This window comes from Equus quagga, chromosome 15 (genome assembly GCF_021613505.1).
Source record: "Equus quagga isolate Etosha38 chromosome 15, UCLA_HA_Equagga_1.0, whole genome shotgun sequence".
NCBI lineage: Eukaryota > Metazoa > Chordata > Mammalia > Perissodactyla > Equidae > Equus > Equus quagga.
In genome coordinates, this window is record NC_060281.1 from 85,808,558 (window position 1) to 85,832,301 (window position 23,744).

The window sequence follows — 23,744 nt, forward strand, 5'->3', positions numbered from 1 at the left end:
GTAATCTTCCTCAAAAAAAAAAAAAAAGAGGCACAAAACCCTAACTTGCCTGGTGGTGGAATGCCACCCTCAGCTGCAGACTTGGGGTCAGGAGGTCTCTGTGGTTTTGCCCCAAGAGGCAGTTCTGGCCCCTGGCACAGGGAGGTGGTCAGAGGGGCCAGGGCAGCCCATGGGTCTCCCCTGAATGAGAAAGAGGAGGTCAGAAGGACGGAGTCCCAGACACGAGTTAGATAGTAGACACCCCCTCTCTCCCCAGTGGTCCCCCAACTGTGCATTCCATGCCCCCTTGGAGAGAACATCCCAGCCAGTCTGATCTGTCCTCCCTCAGGTTCATCTCTTACCAGCCATTAAGGCCTCATCTTCCCCTTTCCCTCCCACCCCTGACCCTCTTCCACCGCTGGGCAGCTGCCTGTCTTCCTGTGGGGACAGGAAGTAGTTGGGGTTTGTGGTACGCAGCCTCCAAGATGGCCCCCAAGGATTCTCACCCCTTGGTATTCAAGCCCTTGTGCAGTCCTCTCCCACACTGAACAGGGCTGACCCGTGTAACCAACAGGATATTGTGAAAATAACAGAGCGTGTCTTCCACGGCTTGGCTATAAAAGACATTGCAGTGTCTGTCTTCCCCTCTTTTGGATCACTTGCTCTGGGGAAAGCCAGGCGCCATGTTGTGAGGAACCTGAAGAAGCCCCATGGGAAGCCCATGCAGTGAGGAACTGAGGCCTCCAACCAAAAGCCATGGGAGCGAGCCATCTTGCAAGTGGATCTTTCAGACCCAGTCAAGTTTTCAGACAATGGTAGCCTCAGCCAACAGCTCACCTCAATCTCATGAGAGACCCTGAACCAGAACTTTCCAGCTAAGCTTCTCCTAAATTCTTGACCAATAGGCACTGTGTGACTTCATCAGTGCTTATCGGTGTTTTAGGGTAATGTGTTATGCAGCAGTAGATTACTAATGTAGAGTTTCTCAGACTTTAGAGGATCTAGGCGTGGAGGAAGCAGATTCTTTAGCCCTCAGATCCTCAGCCTGTGGCCCTTTGGCCCTGCCAAGCTCAGAAACATCTGTGTCCAGCTCTGCAGACTGGCTGAGGGTGGAGCTGGGCCGTCTGCCTCAATGGATGAGAAGGACTTGTGTATGTGGGGTGGGGGTGGGGGGACAAGGGAATGAGGGGTGATGTATTAATTTGCTCAGGCTGCCATAACAAAATGCTGCATATTGGGTGGCTTAAACTAATAGAAACTTATTTTCTTACAGTTCTGGAGGCTGGAAGTCCAAGATCAAGGTGCCAGCAGGTTTAGTTTCTCCCGAGGCCTCTTTCCTTGGCTTGTAGATGGCCGCCCTTTTGCTGCCTCTTCACATGGCTGTCCCTGTGTGCGTGTGCACCCCTGGTGTCTTTGTGTGTCCAAATTTCCTCTTCTCATAAGCACTTTAGTCACATTGGATTAGGGCCCACCCTAACGGCCTCATTTTAACTTAATCACCTCTTTAAAGGCCTTATCTACAAATACAGTTCCTTTCTGAGGCAGTGGGAGTTAGGACATATGAATTTGGTGGGAGGAAACGATTCAGCCCATAACAGGTGACGAGAGCTAAGTTCTGCTGAGCCAAGGGGCTGCAGGCATTGGGGAGGAGCATGAAGGAGATAGAAGTGGGTGTGAGAATAGGACCCATGATCAGAAAAGGAAAGTGAGGCTCAGGGTGGGCTGCCTACCACAGACACATTTCTGGGGAATAGAGGAGACAAGACCCAAACATACAGTGCCTGTTCCCCACCTGAATGGGCACAGAATCCAGTATGAGTCTCTGTGCCCAGAGCTTCATTGGTAGGCCTGGGGCCTTCAAGAGAGTGGAAACTGGAACTTGGGCACCAGCCCAACTCAGCAGAGGGGACCTCTGAGAGGGGGGCAGCCAGGGAAGCAGCTATGGGGGCCAGCCTAGGGCCAAGACCACACCAAACCTGCATCTCCCTCCTGGACCTCTCCTTGCCAGAGCCCCTGGACAAACCATCCCTGCACAGCTTCAGCCTTCACAGCTGAGAAATATCCCTGTGGCCTCAACAACCCTGACCTCTTCACTGCCTGGACTGGCCCAGGGTTTCTCCCCAATATTTTCAACCTAATTGACATTTTTTTAAAAAAGATTTTATTTTTCCTTTTTCTCCCCAAAGCCCCCTGGTACATAGTTATATATATATATATATATATATATCTTTTAGTTGTGGGTCCTTCTAGTTGTGGCATGTGGGATGCCACCTCAGCATGGCTTGATGAGAGGTGCCATGGCCACGCCCAGGATCTGAACCAGTGAAACCCTGGGCCATTGAAGCAGAGCACGCGAACTTAACCACTTGGCCAAAGGGCCAGCCCCCCAATTGACATTTATACAACTCCTAACCAAATAACAGCAGAATGCACATTCTTTTCCAATGTACATAGAACATTTACTAAGATAGACCATATTCTTGGCCATAAAACAAACCTCAATGAATTTAAAAGGATTGAAGTGAACTTCCACCTTAAGAAATTAAAAAAAGAAGATTAGCGAGACACAAAGTAAGTAGAAGAAAGGCACAAAAACCCGAATGAAGATCAAATAAATGGAAAAAAGGAAAGCAATAAAGAACATCACTGAAACAAAGCTGGTTCTCAGAGAAAATCAACAAAACTGATTAACCTCTAGCCAGATTGACCAGTAGAGAAAGAAAGAAGACACATGACGGAGGTGACATCACTATAGATTCTACAGATATTTAGAGGACATCGAGGGAACATTTTGAACAACTTTATGCCAATAAAATCACCAACTTAGATGAAATGGACAAATTCCTGAAGGGGATGATTACCAAAGCTCATTTAAGAACCAAGAGATAACCTGAATAGCTCTCTATCTATTAAAGACTTTGAATTTGTAGTTAAAAATTTTTCTACAAACAAAACTTCAGGCCCAAATAGCTTGAATGGGCGTGGGAATTCTACCAAACATTTAAGGAAGAAATAATACCAATTCCGTACAAGCTTCCAGAAAATTGAACAGGGATAAATATTTCCCAGTTCATTCTATGAGGCCATTATTTCACTGATACCAAAACTAGACAGCAGTATGATAAGAATATATAAACTATCACTCATGAATATAGAAACAAAAATTCTTAACAAAATTTTGGCAAATTGAATCCAATAATACATAACAAATTCCATTTTTGTTTATCTCGGGATGCCTTTATTTCACTTTCAGCTTTGAAAGATAGTTTTTGCTGGATATAAGATTCTTGGTTGACTTTATTTTTGCTTTCAGCACTTTGCCTTTTAGCCTCCATTATTTCAGCTGTTAGTCTTACTGAGGTTCTCCTGTATGTGATGACTCATTTTTCTCTTGTTGTTTTCAAGAATTTCTCTTTGTCTTTGAACTTTTTTACTACCATGTGTTAGGGTGTGGATCTCTTTGTATTTTTCCTACTTAGAGTCCATTAAGCTCCTTGGATATGCAGATTAATGTTTTCATCAAATTTGGGGAGTTTTCAGCCATTATTTCCTCTTTTTTTTAAAGATTTTATTTTTTCTTTTTCTCAGTACATAGTTGTATATATATTTTAGTTGTGGGTGCTTCTAATTTTGGTACATGGGATGCCACCTCAGCATGGCCTGATGAGCAGTGCCATGTCTGTGCCCAGGATTCGAACCGGTGAAACCTTGGGCTGCCAGAGCGGAGTGTGCGAACTTAACCACTCAGCCACAGAGCTGGCCCCATCAGCTGTTATTTCTTTAAGTAGTTTTCTTCTCCTTTCTCTCACTCCTCTTCTCTGGTGCTCCCATTATGCGTGTGTTGGTGCACTTAATAGTGTCTCACATTTCTCTAAATTTCTGTTCATTTTTCTGCTTTCTTTTCTCTCTCCGTTCTTCAGATTGCATAATCTCAAGTTTGCTGATTCAAAACTGAGGTGGGTGGAGGAAGGAGGCAGTGAGCCATGGTTCAAATACTACAGACTCTTGCTGTTCTGAGATTTAGTAGATTTTCTTGAATAAATACGTCTTTGTTTGCTTTATGCCCTTAGGGAAATTTCCAGAGACTTTAACTGGTTGTTTTTTTTAATTATTTTTTTACCAATTACAGTTGTTTCTCTGGGGAGAGGGGCCACAGAGTTTCTCACACCACTATTCCAGAAACCACCTCTGAATATATAATATATAAAAAGAGTAATATATCACAACCAAGTGGGATTTCTCTTAAGAATGCAAAGTTGCTTTAACATTGGAAAACCAATCACTGTGATTTACCATATTAACAGACTTAAAAATAAAAACTATAACATCATCTCAAGAAATGCAGAAAAACATTCATTTCTGATAAAAACTTTAAGCACACCAGGAATGGAAGGGAACTTCCTTACTTAACAGATAACATGTACAAAAAAACAAAAACAAAAACCCTACAGCTAGCTTCATCTTTATGGGGAAATGAATAAGACAGGCCTGTTTACTCTCACCACTTCTATTCAGCATTGTGTTGGAGGTTCTAGCCAATATAATCAGACAAGAAAAAGAAATAAAGGCATCCATATTTGAGAGAAAGAAGAAAAACTGCTTTATCTGCAAATAACATAGACATCTATGTTGAAAATCTGATGGAATTTACAAAAAAAGCCACTAGAACTAATGAGTGAGCATAATAAGGATGCAAAATACAAGACCAATATACAAAAATCAATAATATTACTAGCAAAAAGTAATCAGAAGTTAAAATTTTTAAAAATACCATTAACATAAAAATTACAAAAGTATAAAAATACGAAATACTTAGGGATAAATATAACAGAAAGTGTAAAACATTGTACAGAACATTGTTGCAAGAAATTTTAAAAGTTTAAATAAGTGGAGAGGTATACTATGTTCATGGATTGAAAGACTCACTATCATCAAGATGTCAGTTCTCCCTAAATCAGTCTATAGATTTAACATAATCCTAGTCAAAATCCAAGCAGGCTTTTTTGTAGAAATTGACAAGCTGATTCCAAAATTTATATGGCAATGCAAAGGACTTAGAATAGTCAAAAGAACTTTAAAAAAGAAGAACAAAGTTGGAGGACTTAAATACCTAACTTCAACACTTATTATAAAGCTATAGCAATTAAGACAATATGACAGTAGTGTAAAAATAGACAAGCATGAAAGCCCAGAAATAAAACCACACATTTATGGACAGTTAATCTTCGACAAAGGACCTGAGGACCTACAATGGAGAAAAGAAAGTCTCTTCAACAAATGGTACTGGGAAAACTGGACAGCCACATGTAAAAGAATGAAAATTGACCACTCTTTTTCACCATTCACAAAAATAAACTCAAAATGGATTAAAGACCTAAAGATTAGGCCTGAAACAATAAGTCTTCTAGAAGAGAATATAGGCAGTACACTCTTTGACATCAGTTTCAAAAGAATCTTTTCAGACACCATAACTCCTCAGATGAGGGAAACAATAGAAAGAATAAAGAAATGGGACTTCATCAGACTAAAGAGCTTCTTCAAGGTAAGGGAAACCAGGATTGAAACAAAAAAAACCACTAATAGGGAAAAAATATTTACAAGTTATTTATCTGACAAAGGGTTAATCTCCATAATATATAAAGAACTCACACAGCTCAACAACAAAAAATCAAACAACCTGATCAAAAAATGGGCAAGGGACATGAACAGACATTTCTCCAAAGAAGATATACGGATGGCCAATAGACACATGAAAAGATGCTCACCATCACTAATCATCAGGGAAATGCAAATCAAAACTACATTAAGATATCACCTACCCTGTTAGAATGGCAAAAATATCCAAAACAAAAAGTGACAAATGTTGGAGAGGTTGTGGAGAAAAAGGAACCCTCGTACACTGTTGGTGGGAATGCAACTGGTGCAGGCACTATGGAAAACAGTACGGAAATTTCTCAAAAAATTAAAAATAGAAATACCTTATGCCCCAGCCATCCCACTACTGGATATCTACCCAAAGAACTTGAAATCAGCAATTCCAAAAGTCCCATGCACCCCTATGTTCATCGCAGCATTATTCACAATAGCCAAGATGTGGAAGCAACCTAAGTGCCCATCAACAGATGACTGGATAAAGAAGATATGGTGTATATATATACAATGGAATACTACTCAGCCATAAAAAAAGATAAAATCGTCCCATTCACAACAACATGGATGGACCTTGAGGGTATTATGTTAAGTGAAATAAGCCAGATAGAGAAAGACAAACTCTGTATGACTCCACTCATAGGTGGAAGTTAAACATAGAGACAAAGAGAATTGATTGGTGGTTACCAGGGGAAAGGGGGTTGGGGGAAGGGCACAAAGGGTGAAGTGGGGCACCTACAACATGACTAACAATGTACAACTGAAATTTCACGAGGTTGTAAACTATCATAATCTTAATAAAAAGTTAAAAAAAAAATAGACAAGTAGTTTAATGGAATAGAATGAGGAATCCAGAAACAGACCTATATATGTATATGGTCAATTGATTTTCAGCAAAGGTGCAAAGGCAATTTTGTAGAGAAAGGATAGTATTTTCAATAAATGGTGCTGAGACGATTATAGTGTGTTGAATGGTGCCCCCCTCGTCCCCCCCAAAAAGAGATGTCCACATCCTAATTCGTGAAACGCATGAATATTACCTTATTTGGAAAAATGGTCTTTGCAGATGTAATTAAGTTAAGGATCTTGAAATGAGAAAATCATCCTGGATTGTCTGGGTGGACCCTCAATCCAATGACAGGTCTTTTTATAAGAGACACACAGAGGAGAGACACACAAGGAGAAGGCGGTGTGAAGTCAGAGATAGAGAGGAGAGTATGTGACTACAAGCCAAGGGATGCCAGGCAGCCACCAGAAGCTAGAAGATGTGAGGGATGGATTTTTCCATAAAGCCCCCAGAGGGAGCGTGGCCCTGCCAACACCTAGACTTCAGACTTCTGGCCTCCAGAACTGTGAGAGAATAAATTTCCATTGTTTTAAGCCATTAAGTACGTGGTGATTTATCATGGCATCCTCAGGAAATTAATACACAGATATCCATATGCAAAAAAAATTTTTGATCCACACTTTGCACTATGTACAAAAATTAACTCAAAAATAGATGATAAACCTAAATGTAAAACCTAAAACTATAAAGCTTCTAGGATAAGAGAGAGAAAAAAATCTTTGTAACCCTGGGTTGGGCAAAGATTTCTTAGATACGATGCTAAAAGCATGATCCACAAATCAAATATCAATAAACTGGAGTTCACCAAAATTAAGAACATATGATCTTTGAAAGACAATGTTCAGAGACGAAAAGACAAGTCACAGATCGACAGAAATATTTGTAAATCACATATCTGATAAAAGACTTGTATCCAGAATGTATAAAGACCTCTCAAAACTCACAATGCAAAACCAAGGATGGTCCTTTTTTGGGGCCGAAATGGAGCTCAGATTCCTGTGAGCAAAGCACAGAACCCAGAGCACACGAGCTCATATGAAGCATTTATGCTTCACCTTTGTCTGACTGTTATGGTGATGACCATGATTTTTTTCTTGTCCTTGTGCCTCAGTCGCTGTCAGCTCCCTGAGAACAGCCCCTAGCTCCTATAAGGATATATTCCTGCCTCAGGGCCTTTGCACAGAGTGTTTCCTCACTCAGCAACACTATTCTCTTCACTCTTCGGCAGTTAATTCCCCTCATCCTTCATCTTTCAGCTTACAAAGATTTTCTTTGACTTGCACCCACCCACCCCAAGCTCTGCCATCTAAATTAGGTCCCTGTTATTCTCTTTCATATATTCTGCCTCATTCTTTGGCATCATTTCCTTATCACAATGTGCAATTATGGTTATCTGACTGTGGTCTGTCTTCACAGCTGGTCGTGCCTGGTCCTGCATTGCTGACCCAAAAGTGAACTTGGACTCCAAGTGGGCGCTCAGCAAACGTGTGTGGGACAAGACAGGACATTCCCTGTACAGTACCCCGTATGCTCGGGCCACAGAGCCAGCATTGAAACTCCTGGGCATTCAAGTCTGCCACGTTCCACCCAGCGGGAAAAATTCAGAGCTGACATTAATTCAGGCCCCACATACATGATTCTTACTGAGTAAGACATCAAGACAATCTCGCCCTTTGTCGGAACTGTGGGAGTCTGACTTACGCGTCGAGAGAAGCCAGTCTAAAATCAGTCGCTTTTTGAAACCATCGGCTTAAGAAATTAAGGATTCTGTCAGCGTGCCCTGAATTCTGGGCCCAGCAATTAATTCCTCCTAGATTAAAGGATTGTTGTGTTTCTGATACATTATTATGCGGAGTGGGCTTGCTGTGAATTTTAAAACTTTAACCAGAATCCTCATTAACTGGGATCTTTTATCTGTGTGCAACTCGTAGAAGAGGCCAGTGGCTAGAAAGTGAGCTGATGCATCCAAAAGAAACAGCATTCCAGAGGGCGTCCTAATGCACATTCGTCCAGGCAGCTGTCCTCCTCCTGATGGTAACAGGGCCATTTACTCATAACACGCCAGGCTCAGGCTGGACATTGGACATCACCCTGCTGAATCCTCGCCCGCCCTATCAGGTGGCCACAGTTATTATTATCTCCAGTTTACAGGCGAGGACTGCGGCTGGTGAAGGGAGGTGAAGAGCCCTGCTCAGGCCAGTGGGTGGCCCAGGTCTATGCGACCTCCTGGCCCCATGCTTGACCCCACCTTACCCTGCACCCCCTTCTCCCTGGACAACAATAAAGATCGCTGTGCAGAAGGATGACCCCAGGCCTTTTTAGTCCGCTGTCCATCCAAGAACCATTCTGTCTTGCTGGGAGCAAGGCTCTGCTGGGCCCTGGGGAGTAGGGAGGTCAGAGGGAGTGGTGACCCAGGGAACAAGGGCGCCATCCTCTGGGAGCAGCCACTAGGGGCCGGGTCCAGGGAGGCCAGCCCTCGCCCTCCACCACAAGCAGGCTCTGTCTCCTCCCCAGCGTGGGTCCCCCTCCTGTGTGCGATATGTCTGGGAACGTCAGAGTTCTGTCCGTCAGGGTCCAGCCTGGCTGCACTTACGGGAGAACCTGAACTCAGATGCAACTGATTTATGGGAGATTTATGGGACCCCTGTAAGATGCTGGCTGAGGCACTCCCAAATGCGCCAGGGCCCCCCAGCATTTTAGCCACTCCCCCTTTTTAGTTCACACATAGCGTTTGTGCACACAGTCATTCCTTACCCCAGCCTACCCCTGGGCAGGTGGGGAATCAGTGCCCCCAGCCCAGTGTGGGTCCCTGGAATCCTGGGATCTCCTTCTAGAAACTTCACAAACTCAAAAGGGAGTGAATTAGGAGCTCCAGCATCCCTTAGAAAATGCCCCCTTCTAGTTCCCTACACAAGAGGCAGGGAGACAGGTGGTCCCAAGAGCAGATCCTGTCCCCGGGCTTCCTTCCTCCAGGCCCACGGCTCCAGCTTGTCCCTCAGTCACAAAAGCAGGGAGCTGCTCAGCACTTCTGCCCATGGTGGCGGGGGCTCTCAACAGCACAGAGCAACTAGTAATATTTTTCTCTTTAAAAAAAAATCTAAAGGAAATTCTGACACATGCTACAACACAGGTGAATCTTGAGGACATTTTGCCAAGTGAAATTAGCCAGTCACCAAAGGACAAATATTACATGATTCCACTTCTATGCAGTATCTAGAATAGTCACATTCATAGAGAGAAGATAGAAGGGTGGTTGTCAGGGGCTGGGGGAGGAGGGGATGGGTGTTTACTGGGTACAGAATTTCAGTCTGGGAAGATGAAAAGAGTTCTGGAGACCAACAGGGGTGATGGTTGCACAACAATGCGAATGTTCTTAATGCCACTGAACCACACATTTAAAAATGGTTAAAACGGCAAATTTTATATTATGTATATTTCACCACAATTTTTTTAAAAGATTAAAAAAATATCTCAAGTTTCCCTTCATCAAGCATCCTCCTATTTGCATTATGCCATTGAATCCTGGCAGCAACATTTGGAGGTAAATTCTACCGTTGTGCTCATTTTATAGGTGAGAAAAGCAAGATGAGGAAGGTGATATGGGAGGAGGAAGGTGACATGAGCAGCCTGAGGTCACCCGGCAAGTAAGTGGCAGGGCCAGTGTTTGACCCAGGGCCTGACTGCAGGGCCTGCTGTCTCCTGACCCAGGGCCCTGGCCACAAAGAGAGCCGCCCCTCCCTAACCACTTTCCACAGTTCTGCTCAGATTCCCCTGCCAGGGGACAGCAAACGGGATCCAGATGGTGGTTCCCCCACTGACCAGGATGGGGCCTAACTTGAAACCCCTTTGCCAGGGTTTCCAAATGTATCCCAGACTTCTGGAAGTGTCTGGTGCCCTCCTGGGAGCTAGTGGGGGGCAAAGAGGCAGCCAAGCCCGGCCACAGGCCTGGACAGTGACTGTGGGGGGTGGGTGGTTGGCACCAGCCTCCAGGTATTCCCGCAGGCCCTGGGAAGCCCAGTTTCCTCAGACGGGGAGACCCATCTTATTCCCGCCCGTATTAGTGGCCTGGGGCTGTGGTAACAGAGTACCACACACTGAGTGACTTAAACAGAAATTTATTGTCTCAGAGTTCCAGAGGCCAGAAGCTTGAAATCAGGGTGCCAGCAGGGTTGGCTCGCTCTGAGGGCCGTGAGGGAGAATCTGTTCCATGGCTCTAGCTTCTGGTGGCTGCAGGCATTCCTTGGCTTGTACACGGCCTCCTCGCTGTGTCTTCACATTGTCCTCCTGCTTGCATGTCTGTCCCTATGTCCAAATTTCCCATTTTGTAAGGATACAGTCATATTGGATCAGGGCCCACCCTCATGACCTCATCTTAACTTGATCTTCTGCAAAAATTCCATTTCTAGATAAGGTCACCTCCAGAAGTACCAACGGTTAAGACCTCAACATCTTTTGAGGGGACACAATTCAACCCATAACTCCATCCCATGATGCCATCACTCCTCTCAGCTGCCCAGGGGCCCAGGGGGAAGGTTCTGAGGGTCAGGGACATTTGCAGAGTGCAATGCTATTTCACCTACTCGCTAGGGCTTTATGAATTTATAACCATGCCATCCTGTGCTGAATGCTCGCTGTGTGCCAGGCACCAGGCATTCATGCTCCCCAAGCCTTAGCTGCGGGGTGGCTGTTAGCGTTCCATTTTACAGGTGAGCTGCACAGCTCTCAGGTGGAGGAATGAGGCTCGAATTATTGCAGTTGGAGCAAAAGGCAACGCCTGGGGATTCAGGAGAGGAGGTGTGTGAGGAGGTTATTTCTACCTCCCCCAAGTCTCTAGAATCTGGTGACTTTACTCCATCCCTGTAGTGACCTCCTGTGTTAGCGTCCTAGGGCTGCCGTCACAAATCACCACAAACTCGCTGGCTTAACACAGCACAAATTTCTTCTCTCACAGTTCTGGAGGCCAGAAGTCAGAAGTCAGGACGTGAGTAGGGCTGTGCTCCCTCCGAAGGTACCGGGGAGGACCCATCCGTGCCTCTTCCAGCTTCTGGTGGCTCCAGGCATTCCTTGCCTCGTGGCTGCATCACCCCAGTTTCTGCCTCTGTCTTCACCTTCTCTTCTCTGTCTCTCTTCTGGGTGTCGTTTATAAGGACATTTGTCATTGGATTCAGGGCCCACCCAGGTAATCTAGGATGATCTCATCTCAAGATCCTTAATTTAATTACATTGGCAAAGACCCTTTGTCCAAAACAGGACACATTCACAGCTTCCAGGACCTGGACATAGCTTCTGGGGGTCATCATTCAACCCCTCCACATAGCCCCAGACACCATCCTCCAAGCTGGGCCACTGCAACCACCCCTGCCTCCGGGCCTCTGGCCCTTGCAAAGACCAGACCCACGTCCCCCCCCATTAAGTCTCACAGCGACTCCGAGGGCCTCAGGAAGCAGCCCAGTCTTGGCCCTCAAAGCTCCCAGGGCCTGGCCCTGTTGACCTCTCAGGCTTTGGGTCTCTCTGCTCCCCACCCTCAATCCTCTTGTCACACACTGACCTGCCCCTGGTTCCTACAGGGGGCCAGGCCTGCTGTTGCCCTCAGGCCACCCCCATGCTGTTACCGCTGTTCCCTTCACCTGCGACTCTTCCCCTGGGCTTCACCTGGGTGGCTTTTGCTCATCTGCCAAGTCTAAGTTTAGATGCCCCTCTCCCCCTCCCTTGACAAAGGGCTGAGTCAGGGGCCTACTCTGCACTCCCGCAGGCCCTACTCACTGTCATGGGTTATTGCAGTGATTATAACGTGGGTTCACCTGTGCTCGTTCTCTGGCCTGGGAGCTCAGCCAGGGCAGGGCCAGCGTCACCCACATCCATCTAGCTCACCACAGAATGGCCACCACCCACTGCAGGGCACAGCTGGTGTCCTGCGGTGTTTGCAGGTGGGCATGAAGGTCGGACGATGCGGGATCTTTCTCTCCACCTCTCACCCCGGCCCATCCCCCTTCCTCAGAGTCTTAAGGAACACTTTTTCCTCGCCTTTAAAATCTTAAAGTTCTGTTTGATTTTTTCTGTTTGTGTGTTTTGTATATGAGAGCTTTATTGAGGTGTAATTTACCTACCATACAATTCATCCGCTTAAAGTGGGAAAGTCAGTGTTTTTCAGGATATTCAGAGTTGTGCAACCGTCACCACAATCAACTTGAGAACATTTTCATCATCCTTAAAAGAAATCCTATACGCATTAGCAGTCGCTTCCCATTTCCCTCCAACTGTGCCTCCTCCCCAGCCCTAGGCAACCACTCATTTGCTTTCTGTCTCTATAGATTTCCCCATTCTGGACATTTCATAATGAAATCATACAATATGTGGCCTTTTGTGACTGGCTTCTTTCACTTAGCATGATATTTTTGAGATTCATCCACATTGTAGCATGTGTCAGTACACCATTCCTTTTTATTGCCTGAATAATATTCCACTGTATGGATGTACCGCTGTTTAGCCATTCATCAGTTGATGGACATTTGGCTGTTTCCACTTTTTGGCTATTGTGACGCTGCTATGAACATACGTGTGCAAGTTTTTGTGTGGATATGTGTTTTCGTTTGTCTTGGGTGTACACCTAGGAGTGGTGAATGTGTTTTTTCAATTAAAAATAACTTACATTTTAAATTACAAACATGACACATTGGAGCCCACCAAAGTGGCAAAGTAGAAACAAGAAAATATAGACACGCCCATAATCCCCACAAAGATATCTGGTGTCCAGCCTTGCAGACATCCCTTTGCTCATGGTTACAAAAATGGAGCATGAACGGGCAGCCATGTGTGTGAACCTGTGACAACTCCCGACCCTGCAGAAGACAGCCTGTGTCCGGCTTCCTTTGATCCCTGGTGTGACTGTCAGGAAAGAACCACTGAGTGCGGACTGAAAATGAAACCAGCTTTGACTTCAAAGAACAAACAGCTAAGAGTAAGAGAAAGAAGGAGGATTTTCAGCTGCCTGGAAGCAGGGGAGAGATTTTCAAGGGGTAGGAACCTCTCTGTCTTTGGCGGAAAAAAAAAAAGAAGCATTAAAAAAAGGGAGGCAAAAACCCCAAACAAATACCTGGGGAATCATTATATCAAGGTGGATGGATTACAAGTGATTTATTTTTCTTAAAAAAAATTAACAATATTATATTATTATAATGTTTTAACCCTAAAAAGATTCTAAGAAGGCTTTGAGGGATTACTGATGAAAAAGAATGATTTTCTAAAACTCAGCAGTTCTTAAGAAGAGTGCAGCCAAAAAGGCTTTCTTGCTCCTTTATAGTTTCTTCCAAGAACTGGCTCATTGAGACAGAGGCCAAGCGAGCAGACAGCCACAGACCTGAGCGAAGCTGTGAATATTTCGACTCCAAGGTGAGAGCTGCTTATGAGCACACAGGAAAAAGCAGGTAAAAAAAAAGGGCATTAAAGGTTCCTCTCTTTAAAAATATTTCAGGGCCAGGCCAGTGGCGTAGTGGTTAAGTTTGCATGCTCCACTTCGGCAGCCCAGGTTCGCCGGTTCAGTTCCCAGGTGCAGACATACATACTGCTCATCAAACCATGCTGTGGTGATGTCCCATGTACAAAATAGAGGAAGACTGGCAGAGATGTTAGCTCAGCAACAATCTTCCTCAAGCAAAAAGAGGAAGATTGTCAACAGATGTTAGCTCAGGGCCAATCTTCCTCACACACACACACACAAAAACAAATTCTTAACCATTCGTGACTAGTGAGAAAGGCTGTACCTTTGTGTTTGCTTTCTTCCATATCTGGCTGCATAAGGATCCATTCCCAAACTATATGTTCTTTATTACAAAATAATAAAAAATTCTTAGAAGCATCCCTTCTTAAACAGTGATTAGTCATTCTAATATTTATGCTCAGGTGTTTTAAAAAGAGTCTCACTTATTCTGAAAAGTACCATTGAATAGCAACACATCCTTGTCCACTCAGAAGCAGGGTCTAGAGATGGCCAGACGCCTGGCACAGAAGCTGCTGCTTTCTACTCTTCCACCCAGGGCAGACATTGCTAGGTGGTCATAGCACTCTTTTCCACCAATTTGAAGACTGTCTTTGAACCCCTGTCTATTCTTCTCAAAAGGCAACTTCTGGGAGTGGATCAGAGGGTGCCCCCCTCCCCCTGCCCCCCAAATCTCGTTTCTGTGCAGGTGCAAACCCCAGACGCCACCTAGTGGCAGAGCTTCCTAATTGCAGGCAGAGTTCCTCGAAAGAGAACGGGTTCCCTGAGCCAGCTTTGCAAAGCCAGACAAATGGACAGAAAATAACTGATTAGTGCAGTCTTGCATACATACAATAGCCCTCCTAGAGCAGAGTTTTCAGTTTCAACATGGGTTTTCCTTGCTTTAGCCCAAGAGCTTGGTCAATAGAAGCATTTCAGGCAACAATTAGTAGTAGCAAAGCACCTTTGGGAATCCCTAGTTCGTCCCCAATATTCTCTTTGCCAAAAACTGACCCTTCTGTCTGTTCCAGGCTTCATGTCCCCAGGCTGCCCAGATTTCTCCTTCCACAAACTATATGTAACATGCTTTGGATTCAACACGGGTACCTTTTCCTGAGCACAGGGCAAGGGGCTCCTTTAAATGCTCCTCATAGCTACCTACCCTGAAACACGTGTGGCCATGCCCATTTTGCAGGGGAGAACGCTGAGGCCCAGAGAGGGGAAGCAACATGGCCAAGGTCACACAGTGAGGAAGACATAGACAGGATTGAACCCTCCTGGCCAAGCTGGGCCTACAGACCCCACAACATTAGCTGTATGTTGGGCTCCTTCCTGACAACAGGCCGCCCTTTTTGCTGTGCCCCTGGGCATGTCCCATGGGGGCTGGGCACAAACAGCCCAGCTGGGCCAACAGGCCCCTGTAAGGAGGGAGATGGGCACAGTGAGGGTCCCAGGGCTGATTCTGGACCTGGAGGATCCTGGCTGCCTGCTCCAGGTTCTGCAGGCAGACTTCTGAGTCCCACGCTGCCCTTGCTGGCTGTGCGGTTTATCACCCTCCCTGGCCTCCCTCTCCTGGGCAAAATACCTCTGCACGGGCGGCTGTGATAACGCATGCAGTCTGCAGTCGCACAGATAAAGGGTGGGGGCTGGCCCAGTGGGAAGCAGGTCACTGCTGGCCCCCCACGCCCCTCTCGATCTCCCGCCCTCCTTTGGTCTCTCTGTCTTTCAGCCTCTCTGTTCTTGCTTGTGTGACTTGAGCGCCTCTAGGCCGACGTTGGGACTCAGTCTCTCTGTTTCTCTCTCCCTCTCTGACATTCTCTCTCTCTTATCTTCCGTCTCTCTCTGTCTCTGCCTCTTGTTATCTCTGTCTTTGACATTCAGTCTCTCCCCGTCTCTCTCTCACTCTCCTCTTCTGTGTCTCTGTCCTCCCTCCCTCTCTCTTCCCCTCCCGCCCTCCCTGGGATCAGGGGAGGACACAGCCATCTTCAGCTTCTTGTGACTCCAGCCTGCAGACATGAGGGGCAGCCCTGGCTGTCTGCCAGCCCAACTCCAGGGGCGGGTCCTTCCCGCTGGCTGGGGCCCCCATCTCCCCATCACCTCCAGGAACAGCCTCCACTCAGTGTGTCTTGAGCAACTGGAAGCCTTGCGCCAGCCCTGCTGAGGACAGAGGCACAGGGTCCTTCCTGTGAACAGGGAGGGAGCCGCTTCCCAGGGCAGAGCTGGTTCGGAGGCACAGCTCATGATCCAGCCCAGGCACTAGTGGATCCTCTGTCTGCTCAGAGGTGGCACTCTGTGTCAAAACCGCACCCCAGCACCCAGGGGCCCTCCCAGGCTGCAGGCGAAAGCTACCAGAGCTAGAACTATAAGAGCTGCCATTTTATATGTGCGCGCACACACAGTATTTAATTCTTAGGGCAAAAGGTGACTATGGTTTGCATACTTCTTGGTATTAATTTTTTCAAACCATGCAAAAGCATTCACACTGAAAAGGAACACCCTCAACCCCTCAGTTCCCCTTCCCAAAGACAGCCAGTTACCAGTTTCTAGAGAATTCTTTCAGAGACAGTGAGCATGTGATTCAAGTATTTATGGGTATATATTCCTGCAATTTCCTTACAAATGGCAGCATCCTTTACACACAGCTGCACTTACTTTTTTCATTTAACAACTGATCTTGGAAATTGTTTCATAATAAAACACTTAGATCTACCTTTTTTTTTTTTTTGAGGAAGACTAGCCCTGAGCTAACATCTGCTGCCAATTCTCCTCTTTTTGCTGAGGAAGACTGGCCCTGAGCTAACATCTGTGCTCATCTTCCTCTACTTTATATGTGGGATGCCTACCACAGCATGGCTTGCCAAGTGGTGCCATGCCCGAACCTGGGATCCGAACTGGGGAACTATGGGCTGCTGAAGTGGAATGTGCACACTTAACCACTGAGCCACCAGGCTGGCCCCTACCTTGTTTTTATATATATAAGATTCACATACCACAAAGTTCATCCTTTAACATAAACAATTCAGTGGTTTTTAGTATATTGAGTTGTGCAACCATCACCACAACCTAATTCTAGAACATTTTCATCATCCTGATAAGAAATTCTGTACCCATTAGCAGTTACTCTCCATCCCCTCCCCCCAGCCCCTGGCAACCACCAATCTCCTGTCTCTATGGATTTCCCTATTCTGGACATTTCATATAAATACAATATGTGGCCTCTTGTGTCCAGCTTCTTTCACTCAGCATAATGTTTTCAAGGTTCATCCATGCCATAGCACTTGTTGGTACTTTGTTCCTTTTAATGGCTGACTAATATTCCACTGTATGGATATACCACATGTGCTTTCATTCTTTTTAATGGCAATATAGCATTCCACTGATGGATGTATCTTAATTTACCAGTCCCCTGCAATGCGCATTTAGGTTGTTTCCATTTTTTGCTACTACAAATAGTGCTTCCGTTATTTTCCTTGTGCTCTCTCTAAATATATGTGTGAGAAACTTCCTCAGGGTAGAATTGCTAAGTCAAAGGAGTACACATTTTACATTTTATTACATATTACCAACTGAACTCCGAAGAGGGCTTATGTGAAGCGACATTTTCCCCACACCCTTCCTGGCCGATCCATTTTATCAAAAATGTTAAGTCCTTTCCATCAATTTTGGAAAGCGCTATCTCATCATGGTTTTCGTTTGCATCGCTTTTCTTTTGAGTCAAGTTAAATGCCTTTTCATTCCAAGTTGTCCATTCATACTTTTGTCCATTTCTCTTTTGCCTCATTGATTGATGTCATTGATTTGTAAGAGCTCTTTATACATGGAGGAAATTAGCCTTTTTATCTGATCAATATGTTGCAAATTTTTGCACGGTTAAATCATATTACTTTTTGTCTGTGCAGAAATTTTTATGTACCCAAATGTATCTTTTGTGCATTCTTGGGTATGTATCATTCCTAAAACTCTTAGAATGATTACAAAAATCCACGCCTATTTATGATCCATCAGAGGAACCAGACAAATTAACATAAGGCTCCAGCACAGAATGTTGAGAGTGGGGAAGCCAGCGGACACGTGACCGAGTCTTGGGGATGTGGGGCGCTTTCCTAGAGGCAGGGAAGGATGATGTCTGAGCTGAGACAGAAGGGTGAGTGGGCACTGGCAGGAAGAGGGGACGGGGGGAAGCCCTGTGGCCAGCTGGAGAGCACAGAGTGGGCTGGAAACTGAAAGAGGTTTGGTGTCTAGGGTCTGGGGCAGAGGGAGGATGAGCAGGCCAGGTCACATTCAGTTCTCAACCTGAGGGCAGCAGGGAGAGTGAAGGTTTCTCTCCCAGGGTACCTTGGCTCCATTGGCCTTTAGGAAGATCTTGAAGGACTGGAAGCGTCACAGAGGAGATGAAAGACCACCAAGGAGACCAAGGCCACATCCTACAAAGTAGGGAGTCTGGAGGGGACAGAGGCGAGGAGCAGGCAGTGGAGAGTGGACCCAGGCTTAGCCCCGCAGGGCTGGACCGGAGGGCAGGGCAGGGCAGGGAGAGCTGGAGTCCAGGTGCTCCAGGAGCACACATAGAGCTGTCCATCAGCTTAAGACTCTCAGGGCCAAGGCCCGGGCCCGGAATCCATTTCTCCTGGGCCCAGCAGCTCCATCTGCCTCACAGGGCTGCCCGTGCACGATTTACACCAGCTCCAGACAGCCCAGAGCCCGTCGGTCAGCCAGTGCCTGGCACGGGAGGGAGATGGAGGAAGGACCAGCTCCCTACCCTGGGGATGTAGGGGTGGGGTCTGAAAGAGGCCAGAGCCTGTGGGGCACAGAGGGATGGATGAGGCCTGGGCACCCTGGTCCTGCCCCCTCTGCCCGGTTCCCACAGGAGCTGAGACCAATGACTGGGGGTCCTCTTGCTGAAGCGCCCTTCTCTCTGTGTCTGTCTGTCTGTTTGTCTGTCTCTCTGTTTCTCTGTTTTTCCATCCGTCTCTTTCTACATCTCTATGGCTCACTTTATCTCCTTCTCTCTCTGGCTTGCTGGCTCTCTTTCTGAGTATTTATATCTCTCTGTCTCTGATTCCTTTCTCTCATCCTCCTCTCGTTCTCCTCCTCCCCCTCAGAATCGCTTCCTCAAAGGTGGAAACCATTCATCTTGGGGTGTCAGGTGGGGCAGGCCCACGTGCTCATGGCCCAGCAGGTGCCTCCTGGGAATGGCGGGGCTGGTGGGCAATTCCAGGATCTCTACTCTGAGTGACTCCTCTTGCCTGCCCTTCAGGCCTGCCAGATCCATCTATCCAAAGGGACTTGGATGGCCGCCGCTCCAGATGTGTCCAGCAGAGGGTAGGCTTCACCTCACTGGAGCTGGGAGATGGACACCTTCCCACTCAGAGGTCCTCTCATTTGGCAGACCTTGTTCCTAGACCCTTGGTCACCAAGCATCCCCCTTACCAGGCGAGAAGTTCCACTACCAGTGATTTAGTGCTTAAATGAGGAAGAAATCCTGCTAACTGCCCCCTAATATTTAACAACCTTCAACATATCAGTTGTTATTAAGACTCTAGTATGAACAAGCCAACGGCTCCTCCCTCTATTCCCCAGCTAGGTGGATGCTGCCTAAGGAGACCTCATTAGTCCACTTTTGCAGGAAGAGAGGCATGGAAAGAGAAGCCGAGTAAGGGACCCCAGAGAAGGTAGGTGGGGCAGAGGTAGGGGCAGAAAGGAGGGGGAAGGTACCAGAGGAAGGGAAGTGGGACAAACATTAAGGAGAAGGCGTCTCATTTGTCTATTCCTTCACAGTCAACAAAGCACAGTCACAGGAAAGTCCCCAAGTCTCTCATCACCCCATTTTCCAGACGGGGAGACTGAGGCCCAGAGAGAAGGAAGTGGCTCCAGATCACACAGAACATCCAGGTCCCCTAATCTAAATCCAGGCACCTGTGCTGCCATGCTTGCTCGTGCCCCACCCTGTCCTTCTGCTGTCCTCCCTCCCCCACAACGGCACAGCCTCTCCTCCTGAGGATTCCTGAGGAGGGCAGGAAGGCCCTCGCAGGGCCCTAATTTATGATTTCCCGGCAGCTTCCTTCCTCCCCTCACTCCCCTCCAGCCCCAGTCCCAGCTCCGTGAGGAAGGAATGAGCTGGGTGAGAAGGGCAGCTCCACAGAGCATAAATAACTTGGCCAGGCGGCTGCAGGCTCTCCGGGTCCCCCAGCGCCCCGCCCTGGCCCAGCGGGGTGCCCCCTGCTCTGGGACGCGAGACAGCACAGCCCGGCCTCCAGATCAAAGGCACAGAAAGCGGGCATTGTTCCCCAACCTGGAAGCACAGGGAAGGCCTGGTCCTCCAGCGATACCCTTTGTCTGGGCTGAGGCTCTGAAGACCACTGGGGCTTACACGGCCCCTTCCTTTCCATGACACCCAGGCACCGCCTGGGCCATCAGGCCTGGGCCCATGGGGCTGCCACCATGGGCTCTGGGTCTCCCTGGCCCCTTCGGGCTGCCTCCTTACCAATGGAACGGGTGCAATATGGGTACAGATGAGATGGGGCGCCTGGGATCACACGAGCTGGTGTGCAAACAGGGCTGATATCTCCCCTGAGCAGGGAAGCTGTCCTGTGGGACACAGGCGGAGGAAAGGGCCCTCAGCACAGGCCCCACTGGGAGTTCACAGGGAAGGGGGGCTGCACCCCAGGCAGTTTGCTACGAGGAGAAGAGCATTTCCTGTTTGGACAGGGTGCGGGTGGACGTGTCAATGACTCTGGTGTCAGTGACTCCACACCAGAAGGGCTGCATTTCCCAAACCCCACAGCCTGCTCCGGGGCAGGGTGGGGGGTGTGAGTGTCCAAGGCCGTGTCCCTGTGTGGTCCACACGCGTGTGTGTCCACATATTCTCTCTCGCCTCAGCAGCTCCCAGACAGGAATCCAAATCTGAGCCGAGTTCTCTTTTTCCCCCAAAGAAGCCCCCCTGTGGGGGCAGCCAGAGGGCGGCAGTGTCGCCGGTGTGTGAGCACACAGGCCGGCACCCGTCACTCACCAGCCTGGACTTGGGGTGAGCCCCCACCTGGGGGTAATCAGGCGGCCTCCCCGGTGGCAGAGACGGGGCAGGAGACAATGCGAGGAAAATGCTTAGGACAGCGCCTGGCAGGCGGTCAGCGCTCCGGACGGAAGCTGCTGTGGTTACTGGCAGTTGTGGTCTGGTCTTGGCAACGGAGCCCATCGGGCCCCCAGGGAAGAGGCCCCGCCCACGGGGACAGGCCCAGAGACCTGGAGCCAGCAGGCCCCTCTCCTCCTGGTCTCAGCAAACACTGAAACCTTAAATGACGAAGACTCAGGCCTCTGCGCCATTTCCTGCCCTTCCTGCTCAGGGAGGAAAGAGGACCAGAAAACAGGCTGACATCCACCAGGAAAGTGTACCCTGAAAACGGGGCTTCGGGCTGGGCCCCAGGACCACCGCACAGAGACCCAAAGCTTTCACACTTTCCCAGAAGTATGGACTCTTGAGTCAGAGGGGTCTTAAAAAGGTCCTGTGGCTTATTTTTTCAGGCAAGGAAATGAGGCTCAGAGAGAGGAGGCAACTGGTCCCAGGTCACAGAGCTCCCGGTGGTTGCTCTGGAATTGACACCTAGGCCTACAGGGTACTGAGCCTGTGTGGTAACCACCAGGCTGCACCGCCACGGGATGTGGCTGTAGTTATAAATAAACACCCTGGACCAGGGGACCCCAGCCTCAGCAAGAAGGGGGCCCCCTCTGATGTCAACATGTTGGTAACAGCATTTACTGAGTGTCCCTTGCTGAGGAAATTCTACAGTGGCCTGAAGCTCCCAGGAATTTGGTGGCGTTGGTAAAGGAATGTCTATGCCATTAATCACAGGGGCATCTTGGCATGTTGAAGACAGACCTGGTGATGTCTCCTCATTCTGAGGCACCCACCCCAGGTGTCCCCGACACCTCGAAGGTCTTCCAAGGTACTCCCCAGGACATAAGCCACTGCTCAGCGCTTCTCCTTCCGAAAGAGCTGCACGCCCTTCAAAGTCACTTTTGGGGAGAACGTTTTTGATCCCAGCCGCTTGAGTGGGGCTGTAGATGGGACTGGTCCTCTCAGGAGATGACCCCTTGGGACTGACAAGTCATCCATGGTATGAAGTCACTGATCTAGTTGTGTCACAAACGAGGGCTAACCAGAGAGGCACAAAGCTGCATTTCTTGGGAGTCAGACAGACAGCACATAGTAGGTGCCCAAAAATCACACATGGAAGGGAGGAAGGCAGCTCCCCAAGGAGGTGAAGTTGGCACCGTGATGATGTCATTGGAGGAAGTGGAGCCTTTAGGCGACCACATGAGCCAAGAGACAGTGGGTGCAGGGCACTACCATGACATCTCAATCCTGCCCACACCCTCATAAGGAGGGTCCCATGTCCTCCTTACAAAGAGAAACTGAGGCTGGAGAGGGGCAGAACTTGGCCAAGCTAACTCAGGCAGAGGCGGCAGAGGCAGGGTTTGGGCCCGGCTCTCGATACCTGCCCCCTCGGGGGACAGGGGGCAGCTCCCTCTACATCAGCACAGCCTCCCCCGTCCTGACTCAGGCCCGGGGCCCAGCGCTGCCCGGCCCGGCGAGTCTGGGAGAGGGAGTCCCCAGGAATCTGAGGCCGGGCTGGCAGATCCTTCCTGCTGGAGTGTCTCTAGTAGGGATCTGGGATCTGGACAAGCCATGGCAGGATCCGGCAGGACGAGCCCCCGGTGTGCCACCAAGCTGGGCAGGGGGCTCCCCAGCCCAGTGCTGCCAGCTACACCTCAACCCAGGCAGAAGGGGTGGTCTGAGACCGGCCTAGAGCTTTGGAGGGTTCTGGGTTGCCTCTAATGAGAGCTGTGGATGAGAGCTCAGCTAATCCCCATAAACACACACATGTCACACATACCCGTCATACCTGCACACACATGCATCACAAACACACATCACACATGCACACTCATCCATCACACACACCCATCGCATGCACACACATTTGCTTACACCTTCGTGGGACTCACCGCCCTCTGCCCAGAAGCTCATCCATGTACCCCGGATGAGGAAACTCCACTCTAAGGCAGTCCTTACCTTGTTACAGTTAGGGAAACGCAGGCCCAGACCAACATGCTGTCTGCACTCTTCCTTAATTCTTCTTAAGAGCTTACTCCCTCTGAAGCCAGGAGATCTGGGTTCAATCCTGACTCTTCCAACCACTGCTGGAGTGCTTTAGGTAGATGACATTTCCTCTCTGTGCCTCACTCATCTGTAAAATGGCGATAAGAGTGGACATTGACCTTATGAGGGCAGCCCAGGTCTTCTCCTCCCAGAGGGACTAGACAAGTGCCTGGGCCTCAGTTTTCTTCTCTGTAAAATGGGGACAATTGTGCCCACCTTGCCCAAAGTGGTTTGAAGATTAAACCAAGACAGGATGTGAATCGGAGGTGAGGCGACCTGCACACAGTGGCGCTCACTGCTCAGGAAGTCTTTGTTGCATGGAGGGGTGGCGCTCTCCTGCCTTGGGGACTGGATCCCCAAGAGGGGAGGACGGCCCCCGCATCCTAGCTCAGGCGTGGCGGCTTCAGGCCGTGACTGCCTCTGAGCCCACGGCCCCGGCCTCAGTTCCCCAGTCTGCAACAAGTGGGAGGGCACCTCCGACCTGACACCCCGCCCTGCAAAGGGCTAGGCGCGCGGAGCGCCGGGCTCAGGTGGGCACCTGGCAGGCCTCCTGGCGGGCGCGCCGGCCCCCCGGGGCTCCTTCCGGGTTGGCGGCGGCGGCGCGGGGGGCGGGGGGCCGCGCCGAGGGGCCGGGCGAGGCC

At 48.5% G+C, this 23,744-nt stretch overlaps 1 long non-coding RNA gene across 1 annotated transcript in view; it reads right to left on the bottom strand.

Moving 5' to 3' along the window:
* LOC124227261 (uncharacterized) overlaps nt 1-23,599 on the bottom strand; it is a 36,053-nt gene extending 12,454 nt beyond the window's left edge. The window contains exons 1-2 of the long non-coding RNA XR_006885433.1: nt 23,320-23,599; nt 23,017-23,191 (exon numbers count right to left, since the gene is read on the bottom strand). This is a non-coding gene — a long non-coding RNA (uncharacterized LOC124227261). The remainder of the gene's footprint in view (nt 1-23,016; nt 23,192-23,319) is intronic.
* Between the last annotated feature and the right edge of the window lie 145 nt (nt 23,600-23,744).